The 19,926-nt window shown below is 38.5% G+C and overlaps 1 long non-coding RNA gene across 1 annotated transcript in view; it reads left to right on the top strand.

Moving 5' to 3' along the window:
• Nucleotides 1–17,483, top strand: part of LOC117301280 — a 29,223-nt gene extending 11,740 nt beyond the window's left edge. Inside the window, exons 2-3 of the long non-coding RNA XR_004520278.1 lie at nucleotides 170–286; nucleotides 17,438–17,483. This is a non-coding gene — a long non-coding RNA (uncharacterized LOC117301280). The remainder of the gene's footprint in view (nucleotides 1–169; nucleotides 287–17,437) is intronic.
• Nucleotides 17,484–19,926: the final 2,443 nt, after the last annotated feature.

Below are 19,926 nucleotides of genomic sequence, written 5' to 3'. Positions count from 1 at the left end.
CAAAATCTCTTTGAGAGTTGCTCAATATTTATCTGTTCATTTGGTGTCTTTGTAACAAAACGTGTGTGGCTGGACATGATTAATTTTTTGGAAAAATTGTTTTGCTGTTACAAACTGCTCATCAACCAAAATGTTTTTAACGAATCTATTTTTGTTTTGTTTATTGCAGCAGGGTGACTAGTGCTGGAGTTTACCTTATCTGATCTGTTATTTGGAGAAACGACAATGACTGCTTTATTCAGGAGGCAGTAGCCTACAGGCTGGAGGGGAGACTAACTCATTTCATGTACGTAAGTAGATCCAATAGAAGATTTTGAGAAGGAATCAAAAACTTTGTAAAAGTTGAAGTGACAGTGACCAGTAGGGCCATACCACACAGGGCAATTTATAGGTAACCAGTTATAATTGTATCAACTTGCAACAAAGTTGAAATTTAAACGTCTGCTACATGTTAAGTGCAGCAATATGCAAACAAAAACCAATGATTCTGCTGTATTGTGAAGTGAACTGGTTTACACCAGCATTGGCACTGAGCATACCCTGTGTGAGAACCAATTGGCAGGGCTCAAATTTTGGGGAAATCCACAAGACTATTTAAAGGAACACGTTGCCTTGGATCGGACGAGTTGGTCTATAAAAGCGTATGTTACCGTTTGTTATAAAATGCATATGATTGGAAAGATGTTTTAAAAGTAGAATAGAATGATCCACACAAATTTGCCTCGAAATTTTGTTGCATTTAGCAGTGTAAAGTTTGTACCAAGCAACCTTGGTTTGCTTACTTTGATATTAAATTGAAGAAGGCTGCCAACAGAGGGCGCTCTCCATGGTTACTGCAATTTTTCTCATTTACTGGTTTTTGTGGTATTTGTCAACATTACTCTCCCACCACTTTTAAATTTAAAGGTAAGTGTACAAGTTTGTAGTTTTGGTGCTTTTTTCTTGTAATGGAAGTAGTTTTTATTCTAAAGATATGTGGAGGTGGAGGGTTTGTAACATTTGAAGGGGCACCAAGGCAATGGCCAGGGGGGGGGGGGTCGTACCTTGGTAATCACACCAAAAAGTAATTGTGTAATATTTTTCTTCACAAGCATACTTTTTGTAAAGATAGTAAGTAAATTGTGGTAGGCCTAAGCATCAGTGCAAACTTAATTACTCTGAAATGCACTTGTTGATTAGAAGTTTATAAAAAATACATACACAAAATTTAAGGCGAAGGCGACTTTATAAAGCTTCCCTGGTGTCCCTTTGTTTGCTCCCTCAATATGACCAGTGATCTGGTGATGTGGTTGGCACCCGCTGTTGCCTCATTGAACGTGGATGGATTCATAGAAAAAACAGCGACAGTTTTTTTCTCTTCTGTTTTCTCAGCTAAAACTTTCCATGGTCATTTGTTTTTGTATCTTTCTTGATAGTTTTGCCTATAATTAAGCACTGCGTTCGCAAAAAAAACAAATGATGGCTAAATTGTACCTTTAAGTATTACACCTGAACTCTGTCTGCGAAGTGCAAGGTGAGGACATCCCCTTTAAGTTGTCTCTTCAAGTCTATTTATATTATCATCTCACTGCTGTTTGGTTTATACAACCTCTTCAACAGCCTCAGGAATCTACCAACTCCCCCCTATTCCATACCAATGGTATGTTCCCTGTCCCTGGGGACGTTCAGTTTGGCATACTGGCTTGGACCATGCTCATTTTGAGAGAGGGGAGTTTGGTGTGATTGTCTTTTTCAAGCTTTGCGTAGAACGTTGTTCCATTTGATGGTAATGGGACATCAAAAATGTTCAGTTACAATGTAACGTACAATAAGGTGTTTTATATTATTATTATTATTAATATATATTAAATATTATTAAAATATTAATAATATAAACTTGCAATACGCACCAAGCTGGGTGTTCAAGGCACAACTAACCAAAAACAAAACCAAAGAAAACAGTCACAACAAAATAAGTCCTTGAAAACCGTGACATAGATAAGTTTTGATAATAGATTAATTGAATTTTTTAGTTCTTATTTTGAAATCGACCTGAGGTTTCTTTGTATAGTAATTGGCATCAAGCACCAGCAATCGCTCAGCACAGATAATATTGCTAAGCAGACAGGGTTACCAGCCGAAATGAAGTGTAATTTACATTGTGTGATTGGTGCTCTGGTAATGTTTTGCTTAATCAACAGCTATTTCCAGTTAAGCCCTTGGGGCAAATTTCATAATAACCTAGATACACATAATTGTACTGGATTTGTACAGAATGTTTTCGACATGGAGTGTACATGTAGATAAAAATGTTATCATCCCCCACTGGATGGATTAATGTTCATAATGTTAATTTAATTTTTTGACTGGAACTGTGATAAATTGTTATGCGCTCTCGAACAGGCTGGTCCTGGAGAGAGCGCAATATAAGTTCAATAAATTATTATTATCATTATTACTGGGGAAATTGAAATGGCCTTTCAAAACAAAGAACTCCATATACAATACTTGATCAGTAACAAAGGATACATATTAAAAAATTGCATAAAAAAAGAGATACACACAAAAGAAATGCAATAAAACCTAAAGTAGATAGTATGGAGAAGGGCTAGACTGGCAGGAATATGAAAAAAAACAAAAGGTTCAGCTTGCCAATAAAAATTTCAGGCAGGTAATGTACAAAAACAAATTAGTTTATACTGCAGACACAATTAGGCAAATCCTTTCATAAAAAAATAGGAAGACAATTTGCTAATTAGGGATCTGAGGTCATTGCTGAAACTGCTTATTGTACCATTTGATAGCTACCGCCCCGAAACAACCGTATTACCGTGTTCAAATCCTTCCTTATAAAAACAATACCATTTGACTACAACATTGTTGACAATTTACAGTACAGTGAATATGATACAAGTACAGAAACATTTCCCAATACTTGTAGCAGCAACCTACCAAAAAATCTAAATAATGTACTGTTATCATCTTTATAACAAGGAGATTTTCACACAAAATTTACACAAATTTGTTCAGGGTTATTGCCAAACCTTTCAAAGCATTTAAAGGTTTGGTAATTACTCAAAACAAATATTAACTTAAAAACTGACTTAGTAACGAGCATTGGAGAGCTGTTGATAGTATAAAACATTGCGAGAAACAACTCACTCTGAAGTAACATAGTTTTTGCGAAAGAGGTAATTTCTCTCTAAAATAACAAAAGACTTCTAGCTAGAAGTCTTTTTTCCGTTTCTCGCAACTTCATTGACCAATTGGGCCCAAATTTTCACAGGCCTGTTATTCTATGCTTATGATGGGATACACCAAGTGTGACTGGTCTTTGACAATTACCAAACGGGTCCAGTGCCTTTAATAAAGTGTATACCTTCAACAATGGTAAGAGTAAAAAGTTAATTGTTCACAGATTTGCACATAACTTACGTTTTTGTTTGCGGCTTAGGGTAAGATGATCTTGAAATATTTTTGCTCTGATTTCTTAGGTTTTTGAGAAATTAGTAAACCAACTAGTTTTGAATGATATTTCGAGTCCAGAAACCGATGTTTGAAAACACATTGCAGGCCTGATACTTCACGGAGGCAATGGAGGCGATTGCCTCCGTTGCCCCTTGCCATTGCCTTGGTGCCCTTGCCTTTTCAAAAATGAAGCATACAGGCCTGCATTGGTTTTGCACTGTTTTCTTGTGACTCCAATGGCTGGTTTACATACATGTAGCAAGCACCCTTGTTTACAGGTTTTCCCACTGGCTTAATTCTTGTGTGCTACAGTGATTAAGTAAACTTCTGAGGCATCCTTGGTTTCGATTATACCAGAAATATATACTAACTTGTAAAAAATCTTTTGAGAACTTCAGTTAGTAACACTTCAACAACCTAGAGTAACAAACTTGTAAACATTGACTTGAGAAAAGACTAGTGGTTGAATTACCCAAATGCACAATTGTCACATTCTTCTTCAGTGGTAATACATCAACTATTTTACAAAGTGAGCGGTAGGTACACAAGTTCAAGTAACAAAACACAGCAAAAGTATAGCCAGCTGCTTGACAGAAGACTAGCAACTCCATTGTTCAATCAATGTACACAAGTTTTTCAATCATAAATGCACAACAATTGTCACATTCTTCAGGGGTGAGACATTAATATTTCACACATAGGGAGTGACCAGGGGTTGATTTCACAAAGAGTTAGGACTTGCCCTAACTCAAGATAAGACTAGTCTTAACTCTTTGTTAAATCTATCCCAAGTACACAAGTTCAAGCAACAAAACACTTTCAGCGGCTTGACAGAATACTAGCAGTTCCATGATTCAATCAACCTACAAAAGTTAATGCACCACTCACTTTTCCCAAGTGTGGTTGAAACAGTGGTAAGAATAATGCACATCGACTGCCACTGGCAGAAATGAAATATGTACAGCGATGACCTAACTTGACCCTCCTTTGATGGAATTGACCCCTGACCCGGTTTGGCCATTCCATTTTTGGTGGGGGTGCTCTTTTCACAAGTTAGTTGCTGGCATTGTTCTGGATTGATACTTAACGGAGGCAACGGTTGCGTTCAAGCCTCATGGTAATTGCCTTGGTGCCCTTGAATTAGGCTCAAGTAGAAATTTACAATTTCCACATTTTACAAAGGAGAAAATGCCTTGGTGCCCTTGCCCTTTCAAAAAAAAACAAAGCATACAGGTCCAATTGTTTATTCTTGAGTTATTTATTGTGGAGCAGGTAATTGTTTTAACTTCTGGATGGTATTGGCAACAGTATGCAGAGGTTAACTTCATTTGCTTGGAATGCTTCCCTGTATTTGCCTCTGTTGCTGACTGATACACATATATTCAGGTGGACTTTTCGGCCATTTTGTACATCGTTGACAGATGGTCATATTTGGACATGATTAGATCCATAACCGGTGCGCTGTACTCCTTATTTTTTTCTCAAAATCTTCAGTCGTTCTACCTAGCGCCCTATATATCTTTTGTAGTAAACGATGGAGTTCATAGGCCTGTATGCTTTGCTAGGGCAATGTCACCAAGACATTTTCTCTTTGGTAAAGGGCACCCTATGAGGAAAATGTAAATTCATACTGTTAAAGACAGTGGACACTATTGGTAATTGTCAAAGACTAGTCTTCACAGTTGGTGTATCTCGACATATGCATAAAATAACAAACCTGTGAAAATTTGAGCTCAATCGGTTGTTGAATTTGCGAGATAATCATGAAAGAAAAAAACACCCTTGTCACATGAAGTTGTGTGCTTTCTGATGCTTGATTTCGAGACCTCAAATCAAATTAGTGGAATATTACTTCTTTCTCAAAAACTATGTCACTTCAGAGGGAGCTGTTTCTCACAATGTTTTATACCATCCATCTCTCCCCATTACTCGTAATCAAGAAAGGTTTTATGATGATAAATATTTTGAGTAGTTACCAATAGTGTCCACTGCCTTTAAAGCATTTTAAGGGCACCAAGGAAATGACCAGAGGGCACAGAGGCAATCGCCTTCGTTGCCTCCTTGAAGTATCAGGCCTGTGTTCAGCAATTTTCTTTGATTTTCACAACAAATATCTGCACTAGCTGTGTAAGCGTTGATTGCCTTGTCATGAGGAGTACGAAGGTGCACAAGCCAAAATTCACTGCTAACCCATGAAATACGGTTGACGTAAGCACTGAATTTCCTGCCTCCGCAAGCGCTGTTTCTTTGCTTATAGTATTTAAGCAGAGCCATGAAGTTGGGTCCTGGTGTGGATTTCACAAAGGTAGTCCTAACTTAGGACTAGTTCTAAGCAATGCTAAGAGATAGGACCAGTCCTAAGTTAGGACCAGTAACTCATCCTAACTTAGGACTGGTTCTATCTCTTAGCATTGCCTAGGACTAGTCCTAAGTTAGGACTACCTTTGTGAAATCCACCCAAGATCACTGATGTCTTGGTGCCAAGACTTACAGTGCTTGGACAATGAAGTGTGAATGTACATGGAATAAATAGAGTCACAGTGCAAATCGTTACTGTGTGACCCAGGCACAGGACCTCAACTTTGAATTATGCAAAGCGGGTCCAAACTGACAGCCCCATTCTAAAAATAATATATCATTTACGAATTGTCAACACAAATCGTAATTCAGCCAGGTGCAGCATTCCTATCCCATAACACACCACGGGAGCCGATCATTAATCGTCTAAACTCCGTCCCAACGACACCTTCGTGTCATACCTTTATCACGTTGGAAAAATATCGGCTTGGAAATAACAGTTTAAATGAAAATAAAGAAGTCATTAACTTTGACAAGCTCAGGTGTTCATCGGCAATTCCTCACCTGATGGTTTTTGTAAACAAACTCTTATTTGGAGTTGGGGGGGGGGGGCTTGGGAGGTGAAAGTAGGGGCGGAAGTAGAGAGATGTCAGTCAGAATGTCTTCTCCGTGCAATTTTTTTTTGTGACGAGGGAATTCATTTGGTCTCAACTCTGCATCTACTAAAGGCAACCGCTTTCCATTTTATGGTTTAAACACATTTTGGCAGACGTCCCTCCTCATTTTTTTTCTCCACCCCCCCCCCCTCTTCTCTAAATCTTATTCACATTAAATCCACTTCGGAAGCTGGGGACTTAAATATTATGGCTTTCCTTGACCTCCGTGACCTCTGGGGTCAATGCTGAGGTCACCAGATGAATCGGCTTTTGATTTATGGTGATGCACTGTGGAGATTTCTGGACTGCAAATGACAGATGTACTATTTTTTTTCTTTTCAAATGATGACTTATAAAAAATCAGATTCATACTGACCCCCTGTTTACCACATCTCTGTAGTTCCTTACCATCATCAGTGTGTTTGCCTTTACCTTGTTGTATTGCCTGATGTGTGGCCAGAAGACCAACAATTTCAGAAGATTTTCTGTGAAAAATTTGTTTAGGGCGGTTAGGTTTCTTTCCTCGCTTTCTACCTCTTGGACACAGGTTCAAGTCCCTGCCATGGGCGCTATGTGCATTTGGTTTTTAGTCCCAATTCTGATATGAAATGGAGGCCTCCCATTGTGTGTAAAAACAATCTGGTGTTTTCAACTGTCCTGGTTTAGTTGGCTGCATATTGTGCCACATCACCTTGTAAACCATTACATAGTGTTTAGTATCGTCCTGTTTTACAGCAATTATGACTGCAGTGTGATGCTAGTTGTTGTGTCTCACATCACTTTCTAGTGAGTGAGGCATAGTCCAACAACCATTTTTTCCCTTTCTTTTCTTTATCGTGGGATGGTCTGTTGAAATAAGCACTTAGCTATTCCTATGGGATATTATGCTTGTTTTTTTTCATGGGGCACTCTGTTAAAAAAAAAAAAAAAAAAAACATCTTGGGGAACTTGGGTTGAGTAAAGACAAATTGACTCAAGCGGGATTTGAACCAACAACTTTTGAATTAAAATGCAGGTGCTCCACCAACTGAACTATCTAGCCCTATGTTTGTCAAAATCGTTGTTCAGGGGTACCAGTCAAAAACTCTACAACTGTATATTATTGTTACGATCGAGTAAAGGCATTCTGGGGGGAACATCGCAGTGAGAACGTACACCTCTGGGAACGAGGTTGATCTGGGTCAGTCTCCTTCCCAGGACAATTCACAGAATGTGATTGATGGTAATGGTCACAATGGGCACCAGAGGGAAGCAGGAGCCACGTCTATCTACGTCTAGCCATGTCCCATGATTCTATGTGGCATATGTGATCATTAATTACCTATTTCACTGATTAGATGTTTTGTCTGCGATCTGGCTACCATGGCAGCAGCCTCATACGTGACAGCATTTTTATTTTTTCCAGTCGTTCCTATTTCTCTTTGAAATTTGTTGTTTTATATCCACTTCCCAATCCAGGTATGGAATTTAAAGGCAAATTGTACCGTTGGTTTTTGGAAGTGTTTGGTTGTGTTAATCCTGTTTAAATGTTAGAAATAAGGGAATCAATGTGTGGTGAAGAGGTTTTCAACTAGTGGTTTAATCCCAACGAGGCCTGGTTCTTGAGAATTTTACCGAGACAAAAGTCGAGGTAAATTATCAAGAACCAGGCCTCGGCGGGTTTAAACCACTAGTTGAAAACCGATTCAACACACTTTGATTCCCATTCATAAATACCTTTTCGGTCAAAGACATCAACACTTTTTGAAAATAAATGCAAAAATTATAATTGTTAAATGATTTCTTTCAACACAACACCCCTCCAGCTATGAAATGGTAAAGCCCTCCGCCGCCCTCGGGTAAACAACTCCTTATAAGGGAATGCTGTGCGCGTCGCGCGTATCGCGTGATGTGGCACAACTGTTTCAGCCGTTGCTCTCGACCAATAGGAATGAAGAAACTGTCTTAATAAGAACAGGTGCAAGCTTGCGTGTCACGCCCATGTTTCAACACTTTTTACTGGTCATAAACAAAGGTTTATACACACCCACATGACGCGCTCTCCACCAATAGGAATATTGAAACTGTCTGAGGTATTTATGAATATACAATAAAACTAAATTGTCGCAACATTTATGAGATATCGCCCAACTGCTGTGGTTGCTGTGAGTTATTTCAAGACCTGATATTTCCAAATTTTTGGATCTTAACCAGTGCCCTTTGACCGAAGTTTCCATCAGAAATTCTGAAAATCCGAAACCGAAAACTGTCAAATTGTTGTCCAGATCGCAATCGTAGACTTCGAACACCGATCCCCAAGTCAGCGTGAAACTCTATCCAATAATGATTGCGGTAATTAAAGAAGGAAAATATGTTGTTCTTAAGTTACCTTTTTCAACGTACTTTTTTTCTGGTCTTTCTTTTCTTTCTTTGTTGATACTGTATCCCTAGGAATGCCTGTTCACATCTGGGGATATGTTAATTGTCATATCGCGACTGGAATTTGATGGTTGATTGATAAACGGTTCAGGTTTACCAGTTGGAGTTATTCCGTTAGGGATTTTTTTTTCATCCCTTTTTTTTTTCATTTTTTTTTTTTTTTTAGAAGTCAGGCGCAGGTAAATGACTTTTGCTTTCGTGAAAACATGTCAGACTGTAGTGCCATAAATCCAAAGTGGAAATCCAATCTATGAGAACCGGGGTCGTTAGAACTGAAGTATGTCAGATTTTGTAATGAGAGTATAAACTATGGGAGAATGCGGTTCGGGGTTTTGCTCTAGAGGTCTGTTTGTAATTAAATGTTGGTTGCTTGCAATATTCTGGCTTATAAAGACGTCAGTTTGGAGAGATGAGAAGTGGCGTCAGGTGCTGATGTTTGGCAACAAGTTTTGGAGGCTCCTTAAACTTGGCACTTTGGGAAAGCTGTTTGTAAAGTAGAAGTGGTACATTGTCCTTTGGATTTGGGCACTTTTTGCACGCCTGGAATTTCTTTTTTGAAAGGGCAAGGCACTTTTCAGTGTGCAAAGGGCACTTCCACTGGAATACCTTTGAAGGCAATGGGAAACTGTGGAAGGGGCACCAAGCCAAGACCAGGGGCAACGGAGGCCATGGTCTTCGTGGCCTGCATACAATTCCAGGCCTGTTTTTCTAAGACATAAAACACAAATGTCTACAGATTTACAATAAACTTACACTGTTTAAAGATAATGCTGGTAGAAAGCTTCCCTTAAAATATTATTTGCTGAGGTGCTGGAGTTACCAAAAATAATTTTTTTTCTCAGTGAGACTGAGACAGCGAAACTTACTCTATCAATTATGTACAAGGGATTTACATGACTGTCCTGAAAACAGTGCTCTGTGAATCGCATTTTGCAGATCGTGTCTTCCCATCATCTTTCTGCGGGTACATATTTTCTCTGGAGTTTCGGCTTTATCTCAAAAACGCGACCACCTTCTGAAATTAGTTTTGCACAATATTTTTATTTAGGTGTGTAGGCCTATGTACATGGTACTGTTGTACACATTTACATATTCATAGGAGGATGACAAAAATTGAATTAAAAAAAAAAAAAATGGCTTTGAAAATATTTTACAGTGTACAGCAGACATTTGTGTTGAAAATAAACAGTATTTCTTTTGTGAATATTCCGAGCGACTTCTAATAATTGTGCCAAGTCTTTGGAAGACTAAATCCCAGGCCAATAGGTGAGAGAAATTGTCCCTTCCATGTAGGATCAACGTCTCATATTCCCACTCCAGAACATCTGTTACAAGATCACCATAGGATACGGGATTTGAGGCATTGCATGGTGAGGTATTAATATATTTTTGGTCTGCAGTAACACCATGTGTGTATCTACTTGCCAGGTAGATTTTGTTCTTTAGAGAACTGTCTTGCTATAGACGATGTGACCTCTATTACATTCAAACCACCCTCTGTTGACAAAACACTGTCATACATGTTTTGCCGGGTAAAAAGACGCGTTGTCATGGTAAGATTTTGTGTACTATCTTGCTGGCTGCCAAAACACAAAGGTTGTGGCCGGCGGCATGCACGCGAATCATGTTTGGTTTTAGAGTGATGTCAGAGGCCACATCGTCTATATTTATAAAATCTACTAGCGTGGAGTAGATTTCTTTGGAATTCGGGAGACTTCTCAGTTCTGAAAAGAACCGTCTTGCTTTTAAGGTCCCAAGCATTTGGAAAGTATTCATCACATGTTTGTTCCCTTTAAAGTCTGCAAATCCATCATGATGGTCTGAAACCCCACAATGACCCAGACCTCCCGTTTCGTATCTCCACCTCATTTTTCATTCGCACATGCATTACTCCAATGTTTGCCGTAATCTTCCCAACGCTTGTCGCACCCATGGAAAGGGCCCCCTCGACCAACCACTCTACCGGCCTTCCTATTGGGTGGTTCCTAACTCGGCTCAGTCGGGTGCCATTAGTCCAATTGTAACAGTAACTCCCCATATTGGTTTTTGTAATTACCTGTATGTTTGCACAGTGGGAGACGAGGCATCAGACTTTGTAACCTTATGCCCTCCTAGGAAGAAGCTGACAATTACTGTTTCAAACAAATAGTTTGTTTTTCAATTGGTTTGAAATATCGAACGCTAGATGTACATGGTAACTTGCTCTTTTCTTAAATTGTTTGGGTGATATTGTAAGACACAAAACACAAACTTCCAAAACTTTATTTTAAACTTACTCGGTTTAAAGATAATGATTAGAAATTTTACTTGCTTGTGTGCTGTAGTTTTCAGGATTTTAATGTTTGTCTCAGCTAATTATTTTAGCATATTAGCATAACAGATTTACGCGACTCTCCTAAAAACCCTCCTCTTCTTTTCTTTCTCACAAACTTGGCGACTGAAAATCTCTATACAGGTAAATTATATTACATACATTGTCATTCATAGTGAGTAAATAGGAACTCATGTCATGACCAAAATATAAATGTAGATGTATACAATAAAACTAACCTGTGAAAATATAATTTTAAAGTAGCATTTATGAGAAGTCCAGAAATTCTGGAGCAGTCATGTCTGCGTAGGAATAACGATCAGTGATCTATCAACTGAGTTATCCATCTAGCCCTAGTGTTGGTCGGCAGTCTCCCTATTTTGTCAGTATCTTTGTTCGTGACGGATTTGAGTACTATATGTAAGAAGCCACAATTGATATTGTTAATTTTAAAACGAGAAGAAAACAAAAACAGAGAAACTTGGCCTTGTTTTCCCACTGGAAACAGAAGGGCAAAATGTCATAATGTGTACAATTAGACTGCAGGTGTTCTCCACTCTCTTTCATGTACATTGTATCAATGGGATAAACATCCACCACACTTCAGAAGTAGAAGCGTGAAGAAAAAAGTATTCGAGTTGAAATTTGTGAAATATTTGGTAATTATGGCAATTATTTTTCATGGTGGTTAGAGGACTGGTATTTTTGAAGTGCCTGACTCATAATGCATCTGGGAATTGTGGCAGGAAAACTATAGGCCCTTGCTGGGAAAGTAGGACCACAAAGAAAATGTAATATAAGTTCAGTTTTGATTTTGCCCTTTGTCAAGCCTGGCTAAACAGTCAATAAGTGTTAAAGGCACTAAACAGACATGCTGGACACTCTTTTCAAAGACTAGTATACTCACTTAATGTATCCCAACATGGATAAAATGACAAGTCTATAAGAATTTTGGCTCAATTAGTCATCGAAGTTGCAAGAGAATAATTAATACCCATGTTGCACAAATTTGTGTGCTTCCATCTGCCTGAAAAGATTCCAAACATTCAGTGAGAAATTACCTCTTTATCAAAAACTACATTCTTTATGCAAAAAGTGTGCCTTTAACACGTTTAAAGGCAAAGTATAGGCCTACCTTACTAACCTGTGAAAATTTCATTTCAAAAAGTGGTTAGTGTTTGAGAAAATCAGGAGCAGTTATGTCCGCGCAGAATGAATAGTCCATAACTGGAAAACACAACATGAGAAATGTTTCTTGCAGAAATCTTTCTCAATTTGAAATAGTTCTCATATTGAATGGATTTCTTAAAATTGGTTGGGAAACCGTAATTTTTTTTTATTACTAGGCCTACTGATTTGTTTATTATTTGTTTCATAGCTGATTTTTAAATGTAATTTATTTATTATTTTTTCCCCCCATTTATTTATTTAATTTGTTTATATTTTTATAAATCTATTTTGAGGAATCATATTTGCATTCCACACAGTCAGTTCCAGCGCTAGTATCCTCTGGGCATAAATAACTCATTATGGGGTGGACTTGAGGTCCAAGTCCAGTGAACAAGTGGAAAAGCAGCAGGCGGTCATCGGTCAGTTCCTTTGGTCAAAGCCGACTTGTACATTTACACGTAGCTCTAGCTAGAATCACAGCAGGTCAGAATTAGTTACATGCATGATTATAGTCGGTAAGCTAGTGGCTGTTTGCGAGATGCTGTGAAGTGTCTTGGTACCGGACTTCACTGTGTCGGTGTATTGTATGCGCTCAATTTCTTTTTTCCTAACTGACTCAATGTTTCATTTCAATTTGGTAATTTCTATGACACTGTGGTGTTTTTAGTTGATGAAATTTGTATATTTAAATTTGATTTGTATTTGGAGATTTTGTGAATTAGTAGTGGGGCAAAAAGGGCGATGTTTCCTTTCCAGCCCTGGAATTACATGTAGCCGTGGCCTTTCTTGCCCCTGGTCTTGGCATTGGAAGTTTTTCACAAGTTTTTCAAGAAGATTTTTCAATGGAAGTGCATTCTGTTACTGAAAAAAAAAGTTCTTACCCAGTCAGTTTCCCTTGTGGTTTATTACTTGATATTTTGTATAAAAAAGTTGCGCCCCCCATAAAGTGATGTGGTGGCTGCCGCTTCCCTTATTGTATCATAAACTTGGGGGTGATCCCTTCAACTTGAGAAGTTGTATGGCTTCTGAATTGCACCCCTGTTCAAAACCTGGAGGTCGTTGGTTCAAGTCTGCTCCAAGTCCCCGTTCCAGTAATTTTTGTTTCTTCTCAAACCCATACTAGGAATAAACATAAATAACAGTTAACTTGCGTGTAATAATTCTCTTTTCAGGGAGTGTTGGTTCTGAAAAGAGCCAGTTTCAAACGGTACACTCTGCTCGTCTTCAGGAGAAAGCCAAACTGTTTTAAAAAAAAAAATGTTTTTTCTAACAAGGATATGAAGTGGACACCTTTGTCAATTCTCAAAGACCAGTCTTCTCACTTGGTGTATCTCAACATATGTGAAAATGTGAGCTCCATTGGTTGTCGAAGTTGCGAGAGAATAATAGAAGAAAAAACAGCCTTGTCGCACAAGTTGTGTGCTTTCAGATGCTCGAATTCAATTCAAATATTTGAGTGAGAAATTACTTCTTCCTCGAAAACTAAGTTACTTTAGAGGGAGCCGTTTCTCACAATGTTTTATACTATCAACAGTTCTCCATTGCTCGTTAAAGTTTTAATGCTAACATTTACTTTGAGTAATTATCAATAGTGTCCACAGTGCCTTTAAATAACAAATGTTGAGAGGGTATTTTAAACACTTTTGATTGTAATGAAATAGAAACAATAAATTATTTTTACCCTCTCCAAGCTGGAGAAACTTCAAGTTGAAATGTCTACTAGTGTTGAAATGTTGATTAATCGGTTACCATTCCCAGCCTTGACAGATACCCATCTACCCTTACACTGCCTTCACTGGTATCCATCAATCATTACCTCAGCCAAATAGCACTATACTGATGGATACCACATCAAGCAAGAATATCTGGTGTGTAACTCTTAGGGGTCGATTAAGGTCGGCTAAGGTCAACTTGGGGGTCAGCAGGGGTCAGAGGTGGTTTGTTTGTTGATTGTTTGGAAACAATATGGCGGTTGTGGAAAGATGATGCTTGATTTGTTGGGGGGTTTTTTCAGGAGAAAGCCAAACTATTTAAAAAATATTTGGTTGTGAAGTGTTTAAATGACAATAATTTGTTGGTGTTTTTTAAAGGAGGTTCGTGGACGAATTATTTACATTATGTGACGGTTCCATGCAAATGTCAGTCACTTCATACCCAAACTGAAAACCAAATTTATTTGCTCATCAAATAGCAGCCATATGCTTCATTTTTGAAAGGGCAAGGGCACCAAGGTATTTTCTCCTCTGTAAAGAACACCCTATGAGGAAATTGTACAATTCTACTGAGCATTTCAAGGGCACCAAGGCAATGACTAGGGGGCATGGCCTTCACTGTCTCCATGAAGTTTCAGACCTGCTAGACCGCTCAGCCACGACACTCCACAGAATTTTGGACCGTAACTATTTTTAAGACCAAAATCAAAGTTAATGAAAAAATGTTTACACATTTTGACTTGTATCGTGTTGAATGTCATACCAGCTTTACTCCAAAAAGAGACATAACAACAGGTTGTACCACCAGATAAAGAAAACTGATGCTTTTTACAGATTTAGGTCTTCGAGAAATACACTTTTCCTCCTGTTGTGTTTCTGTCCCAAACCAATCTTAAACTTTGTGGAAGTCACATCAAGTCATATTTGAAACGGCTATTCCATGTTTGTCAGTCGGAGAGTATGAAAGCGTTGTGCGTAGGATGACGCATCGGAGACTATGTCGCCTATGGGGGATTTGTCCCGTAGATGCCTAGACTTGATTCAAGTCCCTTTCTTTTGCAAGTCACAAACACACATTTAGCACGCCAACACATTTAGCAGCCACAGTACAGACATAAAATACCAGTGCGCCCTCACTGACAAAATGTAGCTTCTGCGTTGGAGCAGAGTGCAAACCAATAGTTTTCTGACGATGAGGCAAGGAAGGGCATTGCAGGGGATTGGACTTGAATCAAGACTAGCAGATGCCCTGCTCCACGGAGCTTGTCATTGTTGCACATTAAAGTTCTCACATACAGTGAAGGGGTCGTCACATTACCAGAGACCATTGTGGCTCTATATGTGGGTCAAGGAAAGAGGGTCGCCAATCGCCATCAGGGTCAAGTGTACTTAAGTTCCTGTGTGAGGCCACCTACGGCTATGGCTGTTGCTAAGGGTGTTGCTAAGGACGTCCTATACCTCAATGCATAATGAGGCAGAAATCTAGCTGTAGCCCTAGCTTTAGTCACAAATTCGGACACTACGTTATTATTCCCCTGTTTCGGTAGGAGAATTTCATCAAAAGTCTAACTCCAGTGTTTCCCTGTTTCTGACCTGGGGCCGATTTCACAAAGATCTAAGATTGATCGTAACTGCAAATCAATCGTAGTTGCTTAGTAAAACGTGATGTCACAATACAAATCACTATGGTGATACTGAAAATTTGTCTTGCGATGAATTTTATTGCTTTGTGAAATCGGCCCCTGGCTCCCAATCTTACCAGCCACTATTTGTACACTTGAAATGGCAGGTCTGATACTTCATGGAAGCACATACTGTAGGTGATTGCCTCCATGCCCCTTGGTAATTGCTTTGGTGCCCTTACAGTAGAATATTTAAATTTCCTCATAGGGTGCCCTTCAACAAGGAGAAAATGCCTTTGTGCCCTTGCCCTTTCAAAAACGAAGCGTACAGGCCTGAAATGGTCGTTTGGCTGGTAACCTATTTCTGGTAACCAAAACTGTTTTGTTCTTGGCTTCTTTTTGTGCTTAAAGGCACTGAACACTTTTGGTAATTACTCAAAACAATTGTAAGCATAAATACTTACTTGGTAATGAGCAATGGAGAGCAGTTGATAGCATAAAACAGTTTTTGATAAAGACTAATCCCACCCAAGTATTTATGCGTGTGATTTCTTTTGTTAGAATTCAGGAAAATACTAAGTGTACAGTGCTTAATACATGTCGGTGTTAGGGTAAAACCAAAACTGTTTTGTGCTTAGCTTCTTTTTGTGCTTAAGCATCTCTGTGAAAGTGGAGCCACCAATGATCCAAATGCAACCCCAATGAATGGCCTTCCATTGTAATATTCAATTCCCACTGACCCTCAGTACATTAGGATTGTGTTTCTTCATATCCCACTGAGCCTCAGGACCAATCTGCCCTCACATATGACTTAGGTTGACCTTATTGTTAGAAGTGCTTGATAGGTAGCCACAGTGTTGTGACTTGAGAACCACTTTGTAAATAAACTGTGACATTCCTGAGTCTTGTAATGGCCATTGATCTGTCATTGAGTTTGTTGTTAACCTTGATTGAACTGTAAATGGTGCTAGATTCTAAAGTGAGAATTGCTAAAAATGACTGCCGGGCCATATAAAGCTGCTTACCTTGATTGGTATCTGCTAAACATATTTTGGTAAATAATATGTCTAGTATATGCCTTTCTTAAAGCCATTTTACACTTTCGGTACAGACTCAAAGTTAAAAGTTCACAGATTAACAAATGATTCACATAGTTTACAGAAGGTAATGGTGAAAGACTTATCTTGAAATAGTATTCCATGAAATGCTTTACTTTTTGAGAAAACATTAAAACAATATCAATTCTCGATAGCGAAAATTCCGGATTTATTTGAAACACATGTCATGACACGGCGAAACGTGGGGAAACAAGGGTGGGTTTTCCCGTTATTTTCTCCCGACTCCGATGACCGATTGAGCCTAAATTTTCACAGGTTTGTTATTTTATATATAAGTCGTGGTACACGAAGTGTGGGCCTTGGACAATACTGTTTACCGAAAGGGTCCAATGGCTTTAAAGGCTCTGGACACATTTGATAATTTACTCAAGTACATATTAGCAATAAGCATACAACCTTTGCAATGAGCAATGGAGAGCCGTTGATAATATAAAAAAGTGTAAGAAACCACTCCTTCTGATAATATTTCCTTAGATATTGCATTTGTGTTGTATTTGTTCTGGATTTCTTTTTAGTTTACAATGTAGGCTCACGTTTCAATTTTGGTCATTGTACATGCATGACATGTGTACGTTATTGTATGTATTTAGCAGCATGAGCACTTTAATGGATTTGTGCGCTTTAAAAATGTCATTATTATTATTAATATTTATGATTTGCTTTTACTTTTTTTTTAACCCAACAGATCAGGGAACCATTGTCTTCTCAATAAGCCATCTTTTAACTCACAGCAGGTAAGCAGGGTTTACCTTCTTATCATTTTCAACCCTTTCTTTACCCAGCACTAACCCCTCTTCCTCCAAAATAGGTGACTTAAGTTGGCTGTACTACTTTTTATAGAAATTGCAACTAAATTTTTTAGAAACAGTCACTGTCAAGGACTACAGAAGTTCACAGCTGACTTGTCAAACTTTGTTTTCATGGTCATATTTTGAACCTTCACGAAGGTTGTTTTCTGTATAAGTGTTTATTTGGTTCTGAAAACACTACTGTGCAATCTTGAGCATGCTACATGTACATGTACAGTAAAGGGTTTTATATTGATGTAGTTGTGAAAAAAAAAAAAAAATACTCTTCCAAGCTCTATGAGTGGCATGTCACTGCAAATATGATGCAAAAGAAACCATATTATTGAAGATCAGAAGAATCTCGCCTGTAGTCCCCCTCGACTTCACCCAACGGCCATTCAACTCCAAACTCCCTGATCTTCATAAACTTTAAGTCAAGCCAATCCCCACCCATCTTAAACCTAAGCCTCAAACAATGACACACTTAAAGGCACTGGACACCTTTTGTAATTGTCAAAGAACAGTATGCTCATTTAGCACTGTATTCTCAGTACTTTCCCGAGTCCTGTGGAAAAAATATCACAGGCATATTACTCGGGTGGGATTCGAACCAACGACCCTTGCAATTCTAGATCAGTGTCTTACCAACTGATAATGAAAGAAAAAACACTCTTGTTGCACAAATATGTGTGCTTTGGAACAGATGCCTAAAAAGGGCTTTTGCCTGAAGTCTTTTAATATTTGAGTGAGAAATTACCTCTTTCTCAAAAGCTACGTTACTTAAGCCGTTTCTCAAAATGTCTTATACAATGAACAGCTCTCCATTGCTTGTTAACAACCAAGTTTTTATGATAACAATCATTTTGAGTAGTGTCCATGCCTTTAAGTTGCTTCTTAAAGTCTCCTCAGAAACTCCCGCCAATCCACCGAATCATCCCCGAACCGTGACGGCAAAATTGTCAAATCTCACTGTACCGTTAAACTCCAGATATACATGTAAAAGCCAACTGGTATAGAAATAATTAGAACTGACAAGAAGTTACTTCGCTTCGAAGTTAATCCAACCGAAAAGGCTAATCTCCTCTGAGTTTGACTGTTTTTTAACCCCATCAGAGTGAGAACACTTTAGTACTAGTCTAAACTACGGATGACTACCCTTGAAGATTATGCCAGAAAGTCCACTGGGTATCGGGAGACAAATAAAAGTAACTTATCCCCTAACACCGTCTTTTAACTGCCAGAAACTCTATTCTTTTCTGTATGGTGAAGTATTAAGACTGTCTTGGACTGTGGGTTTATTTTCCAGAGTTTCTTTGAATTGTTTCTTTTGAGGATTTGCTACATTCTGAGGGTTTTTAATGTGAAGTGATGCGACACATTATAACATTGTGGGAAGAGACGGGATCTGGGCTGGGGAGTGTACAGGGTTCACCGCAGGATTTTGTCAAAACTGGGGGGCATTCTGGACAGAAGTTTCTGAAGTTTAGCCAACAAAAAACACTGAGTTGAAATGAGGGGGTCTTTTGGAAAGTTTTCTTTTTGTTGTTTGTGGTTTTAAATGCCCTAGTGTAAAGGTATAGGCTACATATTTTTTGTGTATCGTCCAAAATTTGCGCGAATTCTCTGATCAGAAACACCAGAGCTTGAGTCCAGTGGGCTTGACCCCTCGGCCACAGCACCCCACCATACATGTAGGACCATCTTGTGTGGAAGAACTTCCCATTTTAAAAGTAAATAGAGTAAACACATTGAACATACATCCTTTTAAGATTAGGATGGCAAAAGCTTACCTTACAATATTACTTGTTGAGGTTTTACGTGACTCTCCCAGAAACATTGCTCTGTGATTTCCATGTTTTCCCTCAAAAACGGGAAGACTAATAAAGCTGAAACTTCTAAAGGTAAATTTTACATACATTTAAAGTGAGTAGGGATTCATGTCATGGGCAAAAAATTTAACCCTTTAATTTGGACTATAGATTTAAGTATAATTGTAGTAAATTTCCGCCCCTTAAAACTTAGGCTAACAAAATCCCAAGAGACCAAGCTTGGAAAATAATTACCGAGCACCAGTCGGATTGTAAATAAATCACCCAATAGCCTGATGAATGGGGACCAGTGGTGAACTTGACAGCGGTAAGGGAATTAAAGACGCCTATGGCCTATAAAAACTGCCGATGGTGGGGTCTGAAAATCAAAAATTGGTCTCTGGTAGAGAAACAGCCAAAGTTTGAGGTTGAGAAAAGTGACAATGTTGTGCACAGGTGTGTCCCAAAACAAAATACTTAAATTTCTGTGTTTGTTTTGTTGTCACTCTCCTTGAACTTTGTGTGGGTGAACTACATGTATGTTAAAGGTAAAATACTTGTAGATATTAAATTTGCAT

Source organism: Asterias rubens, chromosome 17 (assembly GCF_902459465.1).
Source record: "Asterias rubens chromosome 17, eAstRub1.3, whole genome shotgun sequence".
In the NCBI taxonomy this organism is placed as follows: Eukaryota; Metazoa; Echinodermata; class Asteroidea; order Forcipulatida; family Asteriidae; genus Asterias; species Asterias rubens.
This window is presented reverse-complemented; position numbering and strand designations above follow the sequence as displayed.